This window comes from Chiloscyllium plagiosum, unplaced genomic scaffold, assembly GCF_037043375.1.
Source record: "Chiloscyllium plagiosum isolate Xiang-an unplaced genomic scaffold, Cpla_swu_hap1 HiC_scaffold_36, whole genome shotgun sequence".
Lineage (NCBI taxonomy): Eukaryota > Metazoa > Chordata > Chondrichthyes > Orectolobiformes > Hemiscylliidae > Chiloscyllium > Chiloscyllium plagiosum.
The window spans coordinates 6,226,137-6,248,375 of record NW_028270174.1 but is presented as its reverse complement, the minus strand read 5'-3'; the positions used below and the strand labels follow the sequence as shown (position 1 = coordinate 6,248,375).

Sequence of the window (22,239 nt, the reverse complement as noted above, 5' to 3'; positions counted from 1 at the left end):
ATGGTTGTTGCCTTCCTGGTGCCAGGGTTAAATACATCGCAGACAGAGTGCAGCAAATCCTCAAGGACGAGGGTGAAGAGCCAGAGGTGGTGGTACTTGTCGGCACAAATGATGTCGGGAAGAAGAGGAGGAACATACTACAGCGGGACTTCGGAGAACTAGGAAGAAGGCTGAAAAGCAGGACGTCCAGGGTGGTTATCTCCGGTTTGCTTCCAGTTCCTCGGGCTGGAGAGGCCAGAAACAGGGAGATAATGGACTTGAATGTGTGGTTGGGGAACTGGTGCAAGAAACAAGGATTTAAATTCTTGGATCACTGGGGTATGTTTTGTGGTATGCATAAATTATACAAGAGAGACGATTTGCACCATAATAGGTTAGGGACAGGCATTCTGGCAGGCAGGTTTGCTACTGCAACACAGCTACGTTTAAACTAAGTAGCGGGGGGGAGGGGACAAACTGGATATTTAAAAAGGAAATTGAAGGGAAAGTTAGAACAAGAGAAGTCAAGAAAGACAACTGTATCAATGAGGCAGAAAACTCGGAAAGGGATCATGCTGTAAGGTTGAGTGAAATAGGGGTTATGGGGAAGGGTGAGAGCAGTAACAAATTAAAAATACTATACATGAATGCACGAAGCATTAGACATAAGATGGATGAGCTTGAGGCTCTTTTGGAAATTGGCAGATACGATATTGTGGGGATAACTGAGACGTGGCTTCAAGTGGATGGGGCCTGGGAAATGAATTTTCAAGGCTACACGTGCTATCGTAAGGACAGACTGATGGGCAGAGGGGGTGGGGTGGCCTTGTTGGTAAGGGATGATATTCAGTCCCTTGCGCGGGGGGACCTAGAGTCAGGGGATGTAGAGTCAGTGTGGATAGAGCTGCGAAATACTAAGGGTAAAAAGACCCTCTTGGGAGTCATCTACAGGCCCCCAAACAGTAGTCTGGATGTCGGATGTAAGTCGAATCAGGAGCTGAAATTGGCCTGTCGCAAAGATGTTACTACAGTTGTTATGGGGGATTTTAACATGCAGGTAGACTGGGAGAATCAGGATGGTATTGGACCTCAAGGAAGAGACTTTGTGGAGTGCCTCAGAGATGGATTCTTAGAGCAGCTGGTGCTGGAGCCGACCAGGGAGAAGGCAATTCTGGATCTGGTATTGTGTAACGAACCAGAATTGGTCAGAGACCTTGAAGTGAAGGAGCCATTGGGAAGTAGTGACCATAATACAATAAGCTTCAATCTGCAATTTGAGAGGGAGAGGGTACAGTCGGAAGTGACAGTACTATTGTTGAATAAAGGGAACTATGGAGCTATGAGGGAGGAGCTGACCAAAGTTCAATGGTGCAATACCTTAGCAGGGATGACCGTGGAGGAACAATGGCGGATATTTCTGTGTATAATGCAGAAGTTGCAGGGTCAGTTCATTCCTAAAAGGAAGAAAGATCCCAGGAGGAGGCATGGGCGGCCGTGGCTGACGAGGGAAGTTAAGAAACAGATAAAGTTAAAAGAGAAAAAGTATAACATAGCAAAGATAAGTAGGAAAACTGTGGACTGGGAAGCTTTTAAAGAGCAACAGAGGATTACTAAGAAGGAAATACGCAGAGAAAAAATGAGGTACGAAGATAAACTGGCCAATAATATAAAGGAGGATAGTAAAAGCTTTTTTAAGTATGTGAAAGGGAAAAAAATGGTTAGGACTAAAATTGGGCCCTTGAAGACAGAAACAGGGGAATATATTATGGGGAACAAAGAAATGGCAGAAGAATTAAATGGGTACTTCAGATCTGTGTTCACTGGGGAAGACACAAGCAATCTCCCTGAGGTAACAGTGGCTGAAGGACCTGAACTTAAGGGAATTTATATTTGCCAGGATTTGGTGTTGGAGAGACTGTTTGGTCTGAAGGTTGATAAGTCTCTGGGGCCTGATGGTCTGCATCCCAGGGTACTGAAGGAGGTGGCTCGGGAAATCGTGGATGCGTTGGTGATTATTTTCCAGAGTTCGATAGATTCGGGGTCGGTTTCTGAGGATTGGAGGGTGGCTAATGTTATACCACTTTTTCAGAAAGGTGGGAGAGAGAAAGCAGGAAATTATAGACCAGTTAGTCTGACCTCAGTGGTGGGAAAGATGCTGGAGTCTATTATAAAGGATGAAATTACGGCACATCTGGGTAGTAGTAACAGGATAGGACAGAGTCAGCATGGATTTATGAGGGGGAAATCATGCTTGACTAATCTTCTGGAATTTTTTGAGGATGTAACTCTGAAGATGGACGAGGGAGATCCAGTAGATGTAGTGTACCTGGACTTTCAGAAAGCTTTTGATAAAGTCCCACACAGGAGATTAGTGAGTACAATTAGGGCACATGGTATTGGGGGTAAAGTACTAGATTGGATTGAAAATTGGTTGGCTGATAGGAAACAAAGGGTAGTGATAAACGGCTCCATTTCAGAATGGCAGGCAGTGACCAGTGGGGTACCGCAGGGATCCGTGCTGGGACCGCAGCTTTTTACAATATATGTTAATGATATAGAAGATGGTATCAGCAATAACATTAGCAAATTTGCAGATGATACAAAGCTGGGTGGCAGGGTGAAATGTGATGAGGATGTTAGGAGATTACAGGGTGACCTGGACAAGTTAGGTGAGTGGGCAGATGCATGGCAGATGCAGTTTAATGTGGATAAATGTATGGTTATCCACTTTGGTGGCAAGAACAGGAAGGCAGATTACTACCTCAATGAAATCAATTTAGGTAAAGGGACAGTACAGAGAGATCTGGGTGTTCTTGTACACCAGTCAATGAAGGCAAGCATGCAGGTACAGCAGGTAGTGAAGAAGGCTAATAGCATGCTGGCCTTCATAACAAGAGGAATTGAGTATAGAAGCAAAGAGGTGCTTCTGCAGCTGTACAGGGCCCTGGTGAGACCACACCTGGAGTACTGTGTGCAGTTCTGGTCTCCAAATTTGAGGAAAGGCATTCTGGCTATTGAGGGAGTGAAGCGTAGGTTCACGAGGTCAATTCCTGGAATGGCGGGATTACCTTACACTGAAAGACTGAAGCGACTGGGCTTGTATACCCTTGAGTTTAGAGGACTGAGAGGGGATCTGATTGAGACATATAAGATTATGAAAGGATTGGGCACTCTGGCAGCAGGAAACATGTTTCCGCTGATGGGTGAGTGCCGAACCAGAGCACACAGCTTAAAAATACGGGGTAGACCATTTAGGACAGAGATGAGGAGAAACTTCTTCATCCAGAGAGTGGTGGCTGTGTGGAATGCTCTGCCCCAGAGGGCAGTGGAGGCCCAGTCTCTGGATTCATTTAAGAAAGAGTTGGATAGAGCTCTCAAGGATAGTGGAATCAAGGGTTATGGAGATAAGGCAGGAAGAGGATACTGATTAGGAATGATCAGCCATGATCATATTGAATGGCGGTGCAGGCTCGAAGGGCTGAATGGCCTACTCCTGCACCTATTGTCTATTGTCTATTGTCTACTGGCACAATGGTCACATCATTGGACAACTAATCTAAAGTCCCACTAAAACTCCAGGGTCCCTGGTTCAAATCCCACCATGGAATTTAAATTGAATTAATAAATCTGGAATTGGAAGATAGTCTCAGTAATGGTGACCATATTAATCATCATCAGTTGCTATAAAATCCTACCTTGCCTAAATGTAACCCCAGACTCTCCAAATTGAGGTTGACTATTAACTGCCTTCTGTGACGTCCCTAGCAAGCTGTACGGCATAGGGAATTAGACCCTCACTCTAAGTAGAATTTTTGCACATTCACAAATGGAGCTGTGTCATCCTGGCGCCAGATGGTATGGAACCTGGGTCCAGATACAAGATACTGTCCTACCATTATCTATGTATGGGTATGTTCAATAAAGTCTGTTACTGCACTCACGATACTGCAGATCTCACATTACTACATGGTGGCTACAGTGACCAGAAGAAGGGCTTATGCCCAAAACGTCGATTCTCCTGTTCCCTGGATGCTGCCTGACCTGCTGCGCTTTTCCAGCAACACATTTTCAACAGTGACCAGACCCATGGAACCTGAAGTGAAGCCATGAGGACCACCCATTGATCCAAACCCAGAAGTGGAGAAGTTGCACAAACACATGCAGACCTATGGTAGGTGAGAGTTAATGTTAGATGTTAAACCACTCGGCTTTAAGCAAAACGGATTTTATTTAAACACTACAGTTGAAACACAAACAAAAGAAAACAGAATTTAGAATAACTTAACTATTTGAAAACTCAACCAACTCAATGTAATAATATAACTAAGGAGCTGTTCCAATTACCTTAACAACCCATAAGCACATCCCTTGGCAAAAGGGAAATTAAACACAGGCAGGAAAAGTTTCAGAGAGAGAAGCCAGTCAAGAATCATCTGCTGAAGCTTCTCATTGTTACAGCTAAAATAAACTAGAAAAATCCTGAACTGGGAGATCTGGCCACTCCCCTGCCATTGTTAAACTCGGCTCTATCCCAGACATTTCAGCATCTCTGGCTTTACGACCTCTCTTAAAAAAAACTCAAGGGCACAATAACCTTGTTAAAGTGACACTATCGTCACGCACAACAAGATGGCACCGACACCAGGCAATTCCTTGTGAACTCTCGGCAGTAGGCCTTATTCTGTTCTACACTTTTAAACCTAAATTCTAAGTCATCCTACTAATATTGTAGGGTAACCTTGTATCTGCCTAAGTACCCTATGATCTGTATGTCCTTGTTTGCTGTGATCTGCCTGCACTGCTTGCAACACAAAACTTTTCACTGTACTTCGGTACACGTGACCACAGTAAACCAAATCACAACACCAACGAATAGACTGGGAAACATTGGAATAATTGAGCTGAAAATAATTCAATAATGGAGAAACTCTTACCTTTGCCCAACCCACAAGAAAATAGTAAGAGTCCTGATCATGATAAATTGGCATCAATGGCTCTGCAGACTCATGCTTTTTGTTAAAGGGTCACATAAGGACTAGGTCAGTATATTGTTGTACACAATCAGTGGCATTGCTGCTGTCAGACAATGTACTGCGGATGGAATGACAGTATTTGGCAAAGTCATTAAAGCATTCGATTCCTGTTTCAACATACAACATTCTGAAAGGGCTAGAGCAGATGCAGGAAGAATGCTTTTCCCTGACTCTGGGGTCTAGAGGCAGAGACACAGTCTCACACTAAAAGGCAAACTATTTCGAATGGGGTTTAGGATGAGGAGGAACCCCATCACTCAGAGGATGGTGAGTTATTGGAATCTTCTATCCCAGAGGGCTGGGGAAGCTCAGTCCCTGGGTATGATCATGACTGAGAGTGTCAGACTTACAGATGGGGGGATCTGGGGATAGTGCAGAAATATGGCATTGAGGTAGGTGATCTAGAATAGCAGAGCAGGCACGAGGGGCTGAATGGCCTACTCCTGCTCTAATATTCCCTGTATCTGTAACCTCCTCCTCTCTGAGATACCTGTACTCCTCTAATTGTTGCCTCTTGTACTTCCCCGACTTACGTTGCTCAACGATTGGTTGCTTTTTTAGAAGAACTACAGCGGCGTTACAGCACGAAAACAGGCCAATCATCAGCCTCACTTCACTTCTCTCTTTTCTCAACCCTCCACTGTATCCCTTCATTCCTTCCTCCCTCACGGAGTTTTGTTTGTCTTCCCCATGCCCATTCCCATCTGTGACTCCTGCAGTACTGAATTTACATTCTCACCACTCTCTGCAGTAAAACAACTTTCTCATGATTGGATTTATTTGTGACTACTTTGCTTTTAAGGCCCCTGGATGCGGTGCCAAGCACAATTACATCGATTAAAAGACTGGTGTAATTTTAAACACCTCGGTCAGGACTACTCTTCTCTGAAGAAAGGAGCCTCAGACAGTTCCTGGAGTTCTCCACTACTCTTTAAGCCTGGAATCTACTCAAACCCACTCCACGTGGTACATTGCCTGCAGGTTCATCATGTTACTGACCTGTCAGCGGAAAATATGGAGTATTATTAAGATTTACTAGGGTATAGCCTAGCAGAGCTGTCACAGCATCATGGTCTTTTTCCCATTCATTCTTATATAGCCACACTGCCTCCAGTCAATTCTAGCCAGTAAAATATATCTGCAGACAGGTAAGGAAGAGATGCCAATAACAGTCATTAAGTTCAACAGCTGCAACGTTCAATCTGTCAGTAATTGAATGGGCACTGTGGTTAAAAGTGGAGAAAATAGTTGATGACATTCCTGGATAGGGATTACAGAGCGGTGTGCAGAATATAATAACTATCCTCCAACACAATAAGCTGTTATTTCTTTCTTGGATCAATAGATCAAAGCAGGGGCATATTTGTCCAAAATGTAGGTGTTTCTAAAATATTACAATTATAGGACCCCTTTATTTAGAGGGAAAAAAAGCATCTGTTTGAGTGGCTTTACCAGATTGCTACCAGCTCTGATGGACTTCAGTGATGTGGAGAGACTGGAGAAGTCAGGTTTATTCCCCCACCCCAGGGAAGAGAAGATTTAAAAAATGATTGAATGGAGGAGTTTCCATTTCAGGAAGAGTCTGGGCGGAGGAAATCAGGACAAACTCTTGTATTGGCAGAGGGATCAGTAACCAAAGGACACAGATTTAGGATGATTGCTGGAGAAACAAAGAGGCTTTCTTTCAGCAGTGAATTGCTATGATCCAGAATGTGTTGCCTGAATGTGCCATGGGGGATACCCAACAGTAACTTCGGAAATTGAAAATTGAATTACATTTGAAAAGGAAAGATTTGCAGGCCCACAGGGAAAGAGCAAGGGAAATAGAACAAATCAGTTAACTCTTTCAAAAAGCAGGCAAAGAGATGGTGGGTCAACTGTCCTCCTACTGTATGGTTCACCGACTGGATTTGTGATGATATATCGCTTTGACTATCTTTAACTATTCATACCAGTTCATAAACCAAAGGACAAGTTGAGATGTTCTTCAAAGAGACACAGAGGGCACAGCCACACTGCCATCTATGCTCCCTGGGTCATCGGCACAGCCCACATGGAGCAGGGCCTCAAACCCCCATCACACCCTTCCTTCCTTGGCTTCTCATCGACTGGAGCAGAAGGGAGCCAGTCACTCCATTGAGTTTGTGATCAGAAATCTAGATCGTCTTGCTCTTTCTGAAGGCTATATGGAATCCACATCCACAAATGAAAGGGCAGGGCAAATGTAGCCTCTGTGCTTCCATTAATGGAATCTGAATACAGCTTTTAACTCTCGGGGGTGTGCATTAATTAGGTTTGGTGGCATCCAATTTTTTCACTGAGTCTTCCATGGCTTTGGGAACAAGTTGGAAGTCATTGATTGTTATTTATGCAGCTACAGAAAATTGTGATGGAGTAGGGAGGGGGGGGGGGGTGGTTGTAAAACTAACACAGTAATTGCCATGGTAATGTTCCCCAGCCTTCAGATCCCTGGAGACTGCTGCCACAAGGTAACCGAAGGGTAAGTTATTGAATGAAATTGCACAGGAGGGGGAAGACATTCAGTCTCTTAGGCTTGCCCACCACATTCATTGAGGCTAACCTACATCTCCATTCCATCCAGTTCCTCGGGTCCATAGACATTAGTCTCCTTGCCCAACGACAATCTATCAATTCCTGTCGGGAAGTTTTCAATCAACCCCACAGTATCAACAGCCTTTTAGAGTTATAGAGTCATAGAGATGTACAGCATGGAAACAGACCCTTTGGTCCAACCCGTCCATGCCAACCAAATATCCCAACCCAATCTAGTCCCATTTGCCAGCATGCGGCCCATATCTCTCCAAACCCTTCCTATTCATTTACCCATCCAAATGGCTTTTATGAAAGAACATTCTGGATTTTCACAACCCTTTGAGGAGGATGCTTTAGTGTGATTTGGACAAGTTGAATGAGTGGGGAAATGTATGGCAGACAAAGAATGATGTGGATAAATGTAAGGTTTTCCACTTTGGGAGCAACAACAGGATGGCAGACCACCTGAATGGCTATAAATTGGAAGAGGGGAATGTGCAACCAGACCTGGGTGTCCTTGCACCCTGAAAGTAAGCCTGCAGGTACAGCAGGCAGTGAAGAAAGCAAATGGCACATCATAGTGAGAGGATTCAAGTGCAGGAGCAGGGATGTCTTGCTGCAATTGTACAGGGCCTTGGAGAGACCACACCTTGAGTATTTCGTCCAATTTTGACCTTCTTATCTGAGGAAGGATTTCCTGGCTATGGAGGGAGTGAAGTGAAGATTTATCAGAGTGATTCCTGGGATGGCATGGCAGACAGATAAAGAAAGACTGGATCGGTTGGGACTATATTCACTGGAGTTTGAAAGAATGAGGGAGATCTCTCAGAAACCATTAAATTCTAACAGGACTAGACAGCATAAACACCTGGGAGTCCAGAACAAGGTGTCACAGTCTAAGGATATAGAGTTAAAAATCACACAACACCAGGTTATAGTCCAACAGGTTTAATTGGAAGCACACTAGCTTTCGGAGCGATGCTCCTTCAATCACCTGATGAAGGAGCGTCGCTCCGAAAGCTAGTGCTTCCAATTAAACCTGTTGGACTATAACCTGGTGTTGTGTGATTTTTAACTTTGTACACCCCAGTCCAACACTGGCATCTCCAAATCATAAGGATATAGAGTACTCCATTTAGAACTGAGATGAGGAGAAATGTCTTCATCCAGAGAGCGGGGAGCCTGTGGAATTCTCTGCCCCAGAAATTGGTTGAGGCCAAAACATTGAATGTTTTTAAGATGGAGTTAAGACTTAAGCCCTCACCCGAGGTACTAATCAGCTGCAGTTTCTTTGTCCAAATGGATGTTACCCAGAGGTGAAAACCACACGTGAGTGTTGCCAGGTAACTGAACAATGGAATCAGCTCAGACAATTACAGTTCTGTTTATTCACAAATGGCTCAGTTGGTCATGTTTTCACTTCTGAAGCAGAAGGTTGTGTGGTCAAGACCCATTTCAGAGATGCAAAGACAAAATCTCACTAATTTACAGTACTGAGGAAATGCTACACAGTGGAGGCATCATCTTTCATATGTAGTGTTAAACTGAAACCCTCTTTGCTCTTTGGAGCTGGGTGTAACAGACCCTATTGTTTTTGTTAATATAACAGGGGAGCAACTGTAACTCCCCACCACTCCTAGCCAATACTCCACCCCGTTCCAGTATCCTGACCAATATTTATCCCTTAATCAGGATGATTAAAAACAGGCTATCTTGTCGTAATCAGATTGACAAGACTCTGTTGTCAGCAAATTTATTTTTATTCTCTCATTGCATACAGTGTAGGCACCACTGGAATATCCAGCATTGTCCTAATCACACTTGAACTGAGTGGCTTGTGAGGGCCATTTCAGTGGGCAGTTCAGAGTTAGCCTCTTTGCTGTTGGTCTGCAATCAAGTGCAGGTTAGACCGGTCGGCATGGATGAGTTGGACCAAAGGGTCTGTTTCTATGCTGTACGTCTCAATAACTATACGGCAATATGACCTGGGAAGGGCTAAATGTTGCCTTACCGAAAGAAAACGAGTGAACCAGATGAGTTTTTAAAAGTGATGATAGCTATAATGGCCACCATCACTGTGACAAGATTTATATTCCTGATTTATTAATTGAATTTAAATTTCACCAGTTCCCATTGTGGGATTTGATCCTGTGCCTGGGCCACAGGCTTAGCCTGCGTCTTGGGATTACAGATTCAACAATATTTCCACTACCCCAACATGTCCTGCTTTACAAGAATCCAAGAATACTTCATTGAATGACATGTGCTTTGATTGTGTACTGACATGTGCTTTGATTGTGTACTGACATGTGCTTTGATTGTGTACAGCACTATGTAAATGTAAATCTTCCTTCCTTTAACTTCCAATCCTGTCCTGTGGAGTCTAGATTAGAATAGGAACCGTGACTGACTCTCCTCACACGTAGACAATGAGACAGCTTGTATCTACCTTAACTGACACTGTTGCAGATGGCCCAATATTACAATAAGTCATGGAGTTATAAATGTTCCTTGACACTTTATTGCCTTCTAAGAAGTGCCTGCCTCTAATTTCCAAGTTACAACCCACTGGTTACAATAAATAACAAGGCGAGTGCTCACTAACTGAGGCTAAAGCTTTTCTTTTCAGCTAATGTTGCTGTGTTTGAATTTGAATTTTAAATAGGTAATGTAGCAGAGAGAGCCCAAATAAATTTATACAAAGCAAAACATCAAACAGCAGTGAAACAGTTTGACAAGTTAGGAACACCATGGTCAGGATGAGTCAACTTACATTGGGAGGTTGATGGATTGTTTCAAGCATTGGAAGTAATTCGTTCAGTAATAAGCAGCCTTGGGACATCCTGGGATGCTGTATGAATGAAAGTTGTCCAATGGAAATTGGTTCTCAGAACTAGAGGGACACGAAGATAAATAAGTTCAGGCAAAGAGTTGCTGTGATCGCCCTACCTGAACCCGTGGAGGTGGCAATAATTTTCAATGAGGACTTCAGATAAGTTTCTGAAAAGAAACAAAAATCACAGGCATTGGGGGAAAAAAGAACTAGGCAGAGAGTGGATAGTTCTTTCAGGCACAACAGGCAGAATAGCCTCCTTGTGATCCACAGACAGATGGCTGACATCAAGTCGGACTGTATCCTTCTCTGATGCTTTGGAATAAATGAAAGGAACAAGGACTGATGACCTGGAGATTGTAAACTCTGAAGGTGCCCCTTCCAGTCTGAGGACCCAACTTGAATGCACTAATTCAAAGTTTTCATCTCAATGTGTCTTTGGACAAGGTTGTAAAACTAAGGCCCCAGCTGCCCTCTCAAGTGGGCATAGAAGATCCCATACACTGTTTTGGAGAAAAGCTGGAATGTTAAACTGGTGTCCTGGCTAACATTCACTCTCAGCATCAGTAACAATCAGATTGCTGAGACACCATTATGTTGCTGTTTCTGGGATCTTGCTGTGTACAAATTGCTTGCCGTGTATCCTGCATTATAAAAATGGCCACATTCATCAAGTCATAAAGTACTTCATTTACAGGATTGGCTGTTGCAGGTTCCAAGGTTTAAATGTTTTAGTAGGGTCAGAGGTGGGGGTAAAAGAGGGAGAGGTGTGGCATTGCTTGTCAAAGATAGTATTACAGCTGTGGAAAGGACGATGGATGAAGACTCGCCATCTGAGGTAGTTTGGGCTGAGGTTAGGAATAGGAAAGGTGAGCTCACCCTGTTAGGAGTTTTTTACAGGCCTCCTAATAGTCCTAGAAACGTAGAAGAAAGGATTGCGAGGATGATTCAAGAGAAGAGTGAAAGTAATAGGGTGGTTGTTATGGGGGACTTTAACTTTCCTGATATTAATTGGGAAAGCTATAGCTCAAGTTCGTTAGATGGGTCAGTGTTTGTCCAATGTGTGCAGGAGGGTTTCCTGACACAATATGTAGATAGCCAACAAGAGGTGAGGCCATACTGGATTTGGTTCTGGGTAATGAACCAGGCCAGGTGTTAGAATTAGAGGTAGGTGAGCACTTTGGGGACAGTGACCACAATTCGGTGACCTTTACTCTAGTGATGGAGAGGGATAAGTGTGCACTACAGGGCAAGAGTTATAGATGGGGGCAGGGAAATTATGATGCTGTGAGGCATGACTTAGGATGTGTGGCCTGGAAAAGTAAGCTTCAAGGCAAGGGTGTAATTGATATGTGGAGCTTGTTCAAGGAGCAACTATTGAGTGTCCTTGATAAGTATGTGCCCGTCAGGCAGGGAGGAAAGGGTCGTGTGAGGGAACCGTGGTTTAATAAGGAATTGGAATCCCTTGTTAAATGGAAGAGGGCGGCCTATGTAAAGATGAGGCGTGAAGGTTCAATTGGGGCGATTGAGAGTTATAGGGTAGCCAGGAAGGACCTGAAGAGAGAACTAAGAGCAGCAAGGAGGGGACATGAAAGGTCCTTAGTTGGTAGGATTAGGGAAAACCCTAAGGCTTTCTATAGGTATGTCAGGAATAAAGAATGACTGGGGTAGGAATAGGTCCAGTCAAGGATAGTAGTGGGAAGTTGCGTGTGGAGGCTGAAGTGATTGGGGAGACACTGAATGAATACTTTTCGTCAGTATTCAATCAGGAACAGGACATTGTTGTCAATGTGAGTACTGAGTCACAATTAAGTAGAATGGATGGCTTTGAGGTATGTAGAGAAGAGGTGTTGGAAATTCTGGAAAGGGTGAAAATAGATACGTCCCCTGGGCCTGATGGCATTTATCCTAGGATTCTCTGGGAAGCAAGGGAAGAGATTGCAGAGCCATTGGCCTTGATTTTTATGTCCTCGTTGTCTACAGGAGTAGTGCCAGAAGATTGGAGGCTAGCAAATGTGGTTCCCTTGTTCAAGAAGGGGAGGAGGGATAACCCTAGTAACTATAGGCCGGTGAGTCTCACTTCTGTTGTGGGCAAAATCTTAGAGAGAATTGTAAGGGATAGGATTTATGAACATCTGGATAGGAATAATGTGATCAAGGATAGTCAGCATGGTTTTGTGAAGGGCAGGTCGTGCCTCACAAACCTTATTGAATTCTTTGAGAAGGTGACTAAGAAGGTGGACGAGGGGAAAGCAGTAGATGTGGTGTATATGGATTTTAGTAAGGCGTTTGATAAGGTTCCCCATGGTAGACTACTGCAAAAAATACGGAGGTATGGCATTGAGGGTGAGTTGGAGGTTTGGATTAGGAGTTGGCTGGCTGGAAGAAGACAGAGGGTAGTAGTTGATGGCAAAGGTTCATCTTGGAGTGCCGTCACTAGCGGTGTTCCGCAAGGATCTGTTTTGGGACCATTGCTGTTTGTCATTTTTATAAATGACCTGGAGGAGGGGTTAGAAGGTTGGGTGAGTAAGTTTGCGGATGATACAAAAGTTGGAGGAGTTGTAGACAGTGAGGAAGGATGTGGCAGGTTACAGCGGGATATAGATAAGTTGCAGAACTGGGCAGAAAGGTGGCAAATGGAGTTCAATGTAGATAAGTGTGAGGTGATTCACTTTGGTAAGAGTAATAAAAAGATGGGGTACTGGGCTAACGGTCGGATACTTGGTAGTGTGGATGAGCAGAGGGATCTTGGTGTCCATGTACACAAATCTTTGAAAGTTGCCACCCAGGTAAATAGTGCGGTGAAGGCATATGGCGTACTGGCTTTTATTGGTAGAGGAATTGAGTTCCGGAGTACTGAGGTCATGTTGCAGTTGTATAAGACTCTGGTGCGGCCACATCTGGAGTATTGTGTGCAGTTTTGGTCGCCATACTATAGGAAGGATGTGGAGGCACTGGAACGGGTGCAGAGAAGGTTTACCAGGATGTTGCCTGGTATGGTAGAAAGATCGTATGAGGAAAGGCTGACGCACTTGGGGTTGTTTTCATTGGAGAAAAGAAGGTTTAGGGGTGACTTGATAGAGGTGTATAAGATGATTAGGGGTTTAGATAGGGTCGACAGTGAGAATCTTTTTCCACGTATGGAGTCAGCTATTACAAGGGGGCATAGCTTTAAATTAAGGGGGGGTAGGTATAGGACAGATGTTAGGGGTAGGTTCTTTACTCAGCGAGTCGTGAATTCATGGAATGCCCTGCCAGTAGCAGTGGTGGACTCTCCCTCATTATGGGCATTTAAGCGGGCATTGGATAGGCATATGGAGGATAGTGGGCTAGTGTAGGTTAGGTGGGCTTGGATCGGCGCAACATCGAGGGCCGAAGGGCCTGTACTGCACTGTATTCTTCTATGTTCTATGTTCATTAGCTGTCAATCACATTGGAATACCCTGAGTTTGGGAAAATTGCTCCATAAACGCAAGACCTTTCTGGATGGCATGGTAGCTGAGTGGGACGCACTACTGCCTCACAGAGCCAGGAACCCAGGCTCGATTTCTCTCCCGGCTGATTATCTATGTGCACATTCTCCCCGTGTCTGCGTGGGTTTCCTCCGGGTGCTCTGGTTTCCTCCCACAGTCCAAAGATATGGAGGTTAGGTGGATTGGCCATGGGAAATTGCCTATAGTGCCCAGGGATGTGCAGGCGAGGTGGGTTAGCCATGGGAAATGCAGAGTTACAGGGATAGGATACAGTGTGGGTGGAATGCTCTTTGGAGGGTCAGTGTGGACTCAATGTGCTGAATGGCCTGCTTCCACACTGTAAGGATTCTTTTTAACACAAGTTTTGAAAGAAAATTACACAGAAAGCTCTCTGATAGGACAGCAATTTGGAATCTTCCCTCGCATTGTGCTTTTGAAGCTCTTCTTCATTTCTTCACACCCTGCAATGTGAGGAGGTCAAATGTAAAATTGTCAGCGTGGCTCTAGCAGTTTTGAACCACACTCAGACATCGCTCTGTTATTCAAAAGGAAACTATTTATAATGTACACAGCTCCAATGCAAATCCATTTACAACGACACAAGTCATTTGCAAAGATGACACAATTATGCAAACAATAATGCTAACAACTTGCATGTATATGGCAACTTTGACATAGTGAATTGTAATCAGGTGTTTCACAGGAGGGTAATTGGACAATATTCAATGCTAAGCCACATAAAGAGGTATTGGGCAGGTAACCAACGCTGTTCAAACAGGTGGGTTTTAAGGAGTGACCGAAAGAGGGAAGAGAAAAGTGTTGAGTTTTTGGGAGATATTTTTAGAATTTCACGAATGTTAAGGTGTCAAGCTCAACACCATCCAGGTTCAAGCAGCATCCCTTCCAGTATCCTAAATCTGCATTCTCTCAACCACCACACACTGTGGCTGTAGTATGCACCATCTACAAGATCTGCTGCAGGTTTAAGGGCCACAATGAGACTAGAGGTAGGAATCTTTGACCTTCTGATTTAACTGGGGGGAGATGACACACTGTCCACCCAATACGTTCTCAATGGATTACACAACTCTTTAATCAACCTGTAAGACAAAATAGAAAATGCTGAAGAAACTCAGGAAGTCCAGCAACATCTGTGGAGAACAAATCAGAGTTAACATTTTCAAGATCAATATGACTCCTCTTCCAAAGTTATATGTATAATGACAGACCTCTGCAGCAGGTGGGACTTGAACTGAGTTCTCCTGACTCAGAGGTGAGGACCCCACCAGCCAATTATACACACTGTCTCTACCAGCATTATGTTCCACCAATTGTGTGTATCAAAACACTGCCTTTAACTGTGCGGAATATGTGCATGTTTCAATCTCTACTATCTCAACTACAGATGCATTTATATGTTATGAATAGATTGTGAAAAAATATTTGCAATTCTTTAGCATCTATTATTGCTGCAGGATGTCCCAAAGAACTTCAGAGCTAGTGATGCATTTTTGAAGTGTAGTCACTGCTGGCAGAATTGTGAGAAAGGAAACAGAACTAGCACATTAAATGTGTCACTGCAGTCTACAACAAACAACAGAAGCTTGCATGCTATCTAAGAGTTAATGCAAAGTACTCAGAGATGCCCAGGTCCTGCCTGGTGCTATTCTTTCCGATTGCCAGACTGTGCAAAAATGGTATTTTTCAGCAAAGAGAAAACGAGATTGAGCATTTAATTACACGGTAACCTACTCAATAATTCCAGAAGAGAGTACGCAAGCCTTCTGAAGCAAACAGTAAACTGACAAATAGATGCAACAACTAATGGTTTTCTACAGCTGTCGTCATTCAGTCTGCACTGCTCCTTAATGGAAGAATCCAATCAGTCAGCACAGCTAAAGTGGTTAAACTCACTTTAATATGTATCATTAAGGACACAATAGCAGCTCATTTACCATCTGCTTACTGTTGTGGTCATGTCTCAATTCTTACCTAATAGCGCATTAATAGCACATCATTGTAAAATACACAGAGATTGACCCTTTGAACCCAGATACATGTGATGATACAACCCAACTACTGCACCATCATCAAAATTTAAAGCCATCGTTAACTTTTCTCTTTATTTCCAAACAATGTTTCAACAATGAACAGGCGGGAAATCGTGACAGAAAGTAATCACAGATTGGGAGAATCGGACACAAGGTGACGTATTCAGCTCATGGGAGCTCAGAAAAACAAAAGAACCAATAACATTGTTGGGGTATGTGATTTCAAATTTCTATTAATAGTAAACGTGGAGGTTTAGCCTAAAAGAAATAATTCCAATGAACCATTTATTTCCAAACAGAATCCCACACCCCCACCCCCCTCCCCCGACCCTTCATCAATGCCCAAGTCCTTGTTGCATCTGTGGTCACTTACAGTTCCAGACTTCATCAGATTTGCAAAAACAAAGTGATACTTTTAAATGATGTCCCACCTCTGAGCAAAACAAAGAAATTGTATTGGAATGATCATTCCTGTTCAGAAGACAAGATCTAGAAGCAGGCAGGAGCTGTACAGCATCTTGAGCCCATTCCACTGTCCAATAAGATCATGTCTGGTCCTCTATCTCAACTTCACTTCCCTAGTCAATACCCATAACTTGCAGTTCCCATTGATGCTCTAAAGTCTATTGATAGCTGTCTGCACTATGTTCAATGACTGCACATTCACAGCTCTCTGGGATAGGCAGCCACAATGATTCACAATCCTCTGAGTGAGAAATGATTTCTTCATCTCAGTCCTAAACAGCCAACCTTTTATCCAGTGACTATGACCTCCCCACTCCCCATCACCCCGTAGCATAGTTCCCTGAGCATACAGTTAAAGTCAATTGGCAGAATGCCTCATCACCAGATCTTCCCCCCATGCACCAAAATATTGTTCGGCTGGAGGTGAGAAGGGCACTGCCTGTGAGATCCTTCACATACGCCCAGTCAGCCTGCACCACCATACGTTGTCCTTGAAGTGGCTGTGGGGGGGTAAAGAATGTCACACATCTCCTGCTGAAATGTGTCCTTGCAAAGTAAGTCTGGAGAGAAATGCAGTGGTTTGTGTCGAGGTTCGTCCCAAGCAGCTCCATGACGTGGGACTCTGCGCTATACGGTCTGTTCCACAGGATGCATACCGAGACAAAAATCGACTGCACCTGGAAGTGCATCAACTCGGTGAGAGACGCTCTGTGGTCTTCCTGAAATTTGTTGGTGTTCCAGAGCAAAGCGTTCACCCTGACTGAGTGTTGCAGCGTGGCACATTCCAAGGTCCAGGACTAAGTGCTGAGGGAGGGATTAAAGCTTGGGGCAGCTGCTGCCAAGGCGTAGTGGGGAAAGACCGCTGTCTGAGGTCTTCCTGCTGAAGGTAAATGAGGGTCTGTTCAGCTATCGGCTCCTTCTGATGCCTCAAATGTATGTAAATATAGTCTGGTTCATGTAAGAGATGTCTTTGATTTGTCTGGATAGAGTCAAATTCAATGTTGGTTTATTTTCTTGATAGGCTACTGGACAGAACCAAACTTAATTTATGACTATATATATATAAAGACACCTTTATGAATAAAGTATATGTTTGAAGCAAAAAAAAATCTCGACTTTCTAGCCAGGGGAAAGATCCTCCCAGCATCCACTCTGTCAAGACCGCCAGGAGATCACCATTCGTTCTTCCAAACATTGCTAAGTTGCAGTCAAATGGCAGTTGAGATAGAGCCAATGCATCCAAATCCACGTACAACCAGACAGGATTTCTGGACAGACAGGTTCAGTAAATGAAAATTAATATGAGATTTGACTACCCCACTCACAAATGGATGGGGATGGTGTCAAAGAGTCACAAGTGAGTGGTACAAAGACATCAGGAAACAATTCGATTCCTATCAACCCAATGCGAGGCAGTGACCTTAGTAAACTTTATGTCCCTCTCTAGACCCCTGCCTTAAGTTAAATTCATTTTCCCAAAGTACAAAGTTGATTTTGGTTTATCAATTGATGACACTTACCAGAAATGTGACATCCAGTGTTTATAACTGGAACAAAGAGAATTTGAGTTGATATAGATGATCAGCCCTGATCTAATAGCCGGGTGGTACTGGTTTGACAGGCTGAACGGCTTACTCCCTGTTAATACATTCCTTCTAAACAAAATATGATTTAAGACAAGGAATTGGTAGAATATGGTACCATTACATCAATACTGCCTGAAATTTAGCTTGCTAGGGCACCCCAATAGAAACACAGAAACGTAGAAAATAGGAGCTGGAGTCGGCTATTCGGCCCTTCAAGCATGCTCCACTATTCGATATGATCATGGCTGATCATCCAACTCAGTTCCATGTTCCCACTTGCTCCCCATTCCCTTTGATCTCTTTATCCTAAGAACTATGCCTAACTCGTTCCTGAAAACATTCAATGTTTTGACCTCAACCACGTCACTGTGGGTCTGGAGTCACATGTAGGCCAGGTCAGGAAAAGACATGAGTGAACAAGATGCTATTCCCATGGCAACACTCATGTCTCCCTAGCCCCTCCAGCAATATCTGTTCTGCCCGAGTTTACCTTATAACCCGTTGCATGGCTTACCCTTTGTTCTTCCTAAAGAAGTTAAAATATTCTTTTATTTTTCATTCTTTCATGGGACATGGGCATCATTGGCCGGGCCAGCATTTGTCACCCAACCCTTATTGCCCTTGAGAAGGTGGGAGGGAGCTGCCATCTTGAACCACTGCAGTCCGTGTGGTGTAAGTAAACCCACAATGCTGTTAGGGAGGGAGCTCCAGGATTTTGATCCAGCAAACCTCTAGCTGAAGATAACTGCATGAGAGAGTGTGGACAGGAAACAAAAACATTTATTTTCTTCTGTGTTGTAGGACTGGCAGAAATTCAAAACCAAAAGTCTGGACTGAATCAAATAAAAGTCATTGTCATAATCTAAAGTGCACTGTACGAATATGTGATATCGAAGTTGCTAGAAGAATTACAAACCTAAAATGTCCTCAGCCTTGATCTACTGATGTGAGCATTTTGACATTTTGTATCGAGATAGTGTGTGTAATGGAGTAAAATCTAAAAGCCCATTCCTAGGGAGAACTTAGGTCATTTTGGTCAAGTACTGGTTTGAGACAAAGGTTGTTGCTTTATGTTCAGGGTGCACTGTGCATTAACTAAATAGCTCCTAATACAAAGTAAAGACAGAATCACCGTAGTCCTTGTGGACCATAGGGCTGTTGTCTCATTAGAGAGGAGGAGTATTTTAGAGACAAGTGCTGAACTGGACATTCTGATTCAAGGTTCCTCATTTTCTTGTGATCTGCCTATTGTCAGTTCTGCACTAGGCTCCCACTCAAAGAATATTTTTAATTCTAAATAATATTTTTATAATAATAATCAGAATTCCAAATGTCAATTCTCCTGCAGCTCAGATGCTGCCTGACCTGCTGTGCTTTTCCAGCACCACACTCTTGACTCTCATTCTAAATTGCCTCATATGAGGAAACATCCTCTCCATGTCTACTTTGTCAATCCCCTTCAGCATCTTATACAGCTCTATGAGATCGCCTCTCATTCTTTTAAACTCCAGAGAGTATGAGCCTGAAGTGTTCAATCTCTCTTTGTAAGACAAATTCCTCATCTCTGGAATCAATCCAATGAACCTCCTCTGAACTGCCTCCAATGCAACTGCATACCTCCTCAAATAAGGGGACCAAAATTGTGCACAAATTTTGAGGGCATAGTCTCAGGATAAGGGGTAGCAAATTTAACACAGAGTTGAGGAGAAATGTTTTCTCCCAAAGGGTTGTGAATCTATGAAATTTGCTACCCCAAAGTGCGGTGGATGCAGGGACAATGAGTATATTTAAGGAGGAGTTAGACAGATTTTTAATTGGTAATGGGTTGAAGGATCATGGGGAGAAGGCAGGAAAATGGGGGTGAGGAGTATGTCAGCTATGGTCAAATGCCAGAGCAGACTCGATGGGTCGAATGGCTTAATTCTGACCCTATATCTAATGAACTTATGAACAATACTCCAGATGTGGTCTCACTAATACTATGTGCAGTTGCAGCAATGCTTCCCTCCTTGCCAAAATTCCATTTGACACCCCCCCCCTCCCCCATTGCATACTTGCAAGTACTTCAATTTTGGAAATAAGCACAGTTTTGAACAAATTTATGCACGGACTGTTGAATGGATTCAAAGTTAGAACTCTATTAAATTAACCAGGGAAACAGTTAATGACACATAATACAGATTTTTATAAATTACGAAGTGCAGGGCTAAAGAAGCTTTCCTTTTCCCCTTTTCTCAGTTCGGTGTAGATGCGGTTACAAACTCTCATTAGACAGGCCAGTTAATGTGATTTCTTTAAACAACCACATGCTGTGAAGCAGCTAAGTGTTTGCAATGCGTCCAATGGTTTTACTATTTGTGTTGCTTTGCATTAACATTATCACTGAACCCTGACACAAACACGGTTTCCTAAAATGGATGTCGTGTCTGAAAAGACACATTCTGATTAATCCAGCTGAATGGGAAATGTTACACAAATTCAATATCGACAATAATGGCCCCATCAGTATTCAGTTTTTACCTACCAGGCAGGCCCAGCTTCCGTGAAGTTGTCGGGTGGACACTGGACCTGAACTTATCCATTTTAAGGGCAAAAGAGAAGATCTGCAACCCCAAAGAGAACTAAAAAAAACCTTTGCACCAACAATGAACCAAACAATTTTTTTAGGAGCCTCGAAAACAAACAAAGAGTCCCTTCCACACGTACACAAGATGACTATTTCGTGCTTTTGAGTAATTACTTAAATTCCCAAAAATTACTCCCATCCCTGGAGATTATCCCATTCCAGGAAATTATTCCCATTCCTGGAAGGGTCAAAAGCCAGAGGACATAGACCAGTAAAAGAAGCAATGGTGACATGAAACTGTGTTCATATAGTGTAGAAGCAGGCCATTTGAATCCACTCCAACTCTCCAAAGAGCTTCCCACCCCATCCCTGCTTTTCCCATGGCTGACCCATCTGATCTGCACATCCCTGGATTCTACGGACAATTTAGCCTGGCCAATCCACCCTGAACTGCACATCCTTGGACTGTGGGAGGAAACTGTGTCACCTGGAGAAAACCCATGCAGACACAGGGAGAACGTGCAAACTCCACACAGACAGTCACCTGAAGCTGGAATCGAACCCAGGTCCTTGGTGCTGTGAGGCAGCAGTGCTAACCACTGTGCCAATTATGTGGAGTTTCCACATTCTCCCCGTGTCTGCGTGGGTTTCCTCCAGGTGCTCCGGTTTCCTCCCACAATCTAAAGGTTAGGTGAATTGGCCATGCTGAGTTGCTCAGAGTGTTCAGGGATGTGTAGGTTAGATGCATTAGTCAGGGGTAAATGTAGAGTAGTAGGGGAGGGGAATGGGTCTGGGTGGGTTACTCTTCGGAGAGTTGGTATGGACTTGTTGGGCAGAGAGCTTGTTTCCACACTGTCGGGATTCTAATCTATAATGGCAGTGACAGTGGACTCACCGTCAGGAAGAATGTACACTTTAGATTCTACTTACGGAGGAACCTCGATTATCCAAACGAGATGGGCGGGCACTATTTCATTCAGATAATTGATTATTCGATTAATTGATTTCCTTTGGGGCTTGGAGTTTTCTGTGAAGTCTGCTCCCCATTCAGGAGACTTGGCAAAAGCACGCTGTACGTGAGACACCGCCACCCAACCTCGTCCATTCCACCCCGCCCTCCTGCAAACCCCAAACCCTGTCCACTCCAACCCTGCCCCTGCCTGCTCCCAACCCTGTCCACACCGTTCCCCCTGTCCGGCCCCCACCCCGCCCAACCCCACACCCCCATCCATCCCCACCCACCATCCGAACCCCGTCTACATCCCTGCCCGGGGCAGCCGGACTCTACACCAACCCTAAGACTGCTGCTGCCTTTGTGGGGTAAGTCTCCAAATAGCACGCAAACACACACACACATGTACATGCACGCGCACACATGCAGCCACACACATAATGTTTTAACAAGTTCCCAGAGAAAGTGTGGCGGGAGAGAGAGAGAGAGGGCAGGAGATCAGTCATTTGGGGACGGTGCCTGGACTGTCCAGGACTGTTTTCAGCAGTATTTCAGTGAGCCGAGGTCGTTTTTAAACATTTTACCTGTAAACAAAAGACGCGATCAGGGTTGAAACAGGTGAATTGGCCATGCTAAATTGCCCGTAGTGTTAGGTAAGGGGTAAATGTAGGGGTATGGGTGGGTTGCGCTTCGGCGGGTCGGTGTGGACTTGTTGGGCCGAAGGGCCTGTTTCCACACTGTAAGGTAA

The 22,239-nt window shown here is 44.0% G+C and overlaps 1 protein-coding gene across 2 annotated transcripts in view; it reads right to left on the bottom strand.

Moving 5' to 3' along the window:
- The window catches only part of stpg2 (sperm-tail PG-rich repeat containing 2), a 377,020-nt gene that overhangs the window by 125,915 nt on the left and 228,866 nt on the right, over positions 1-22,239 (bottom strand). The window lies entirely within an intron of this gene.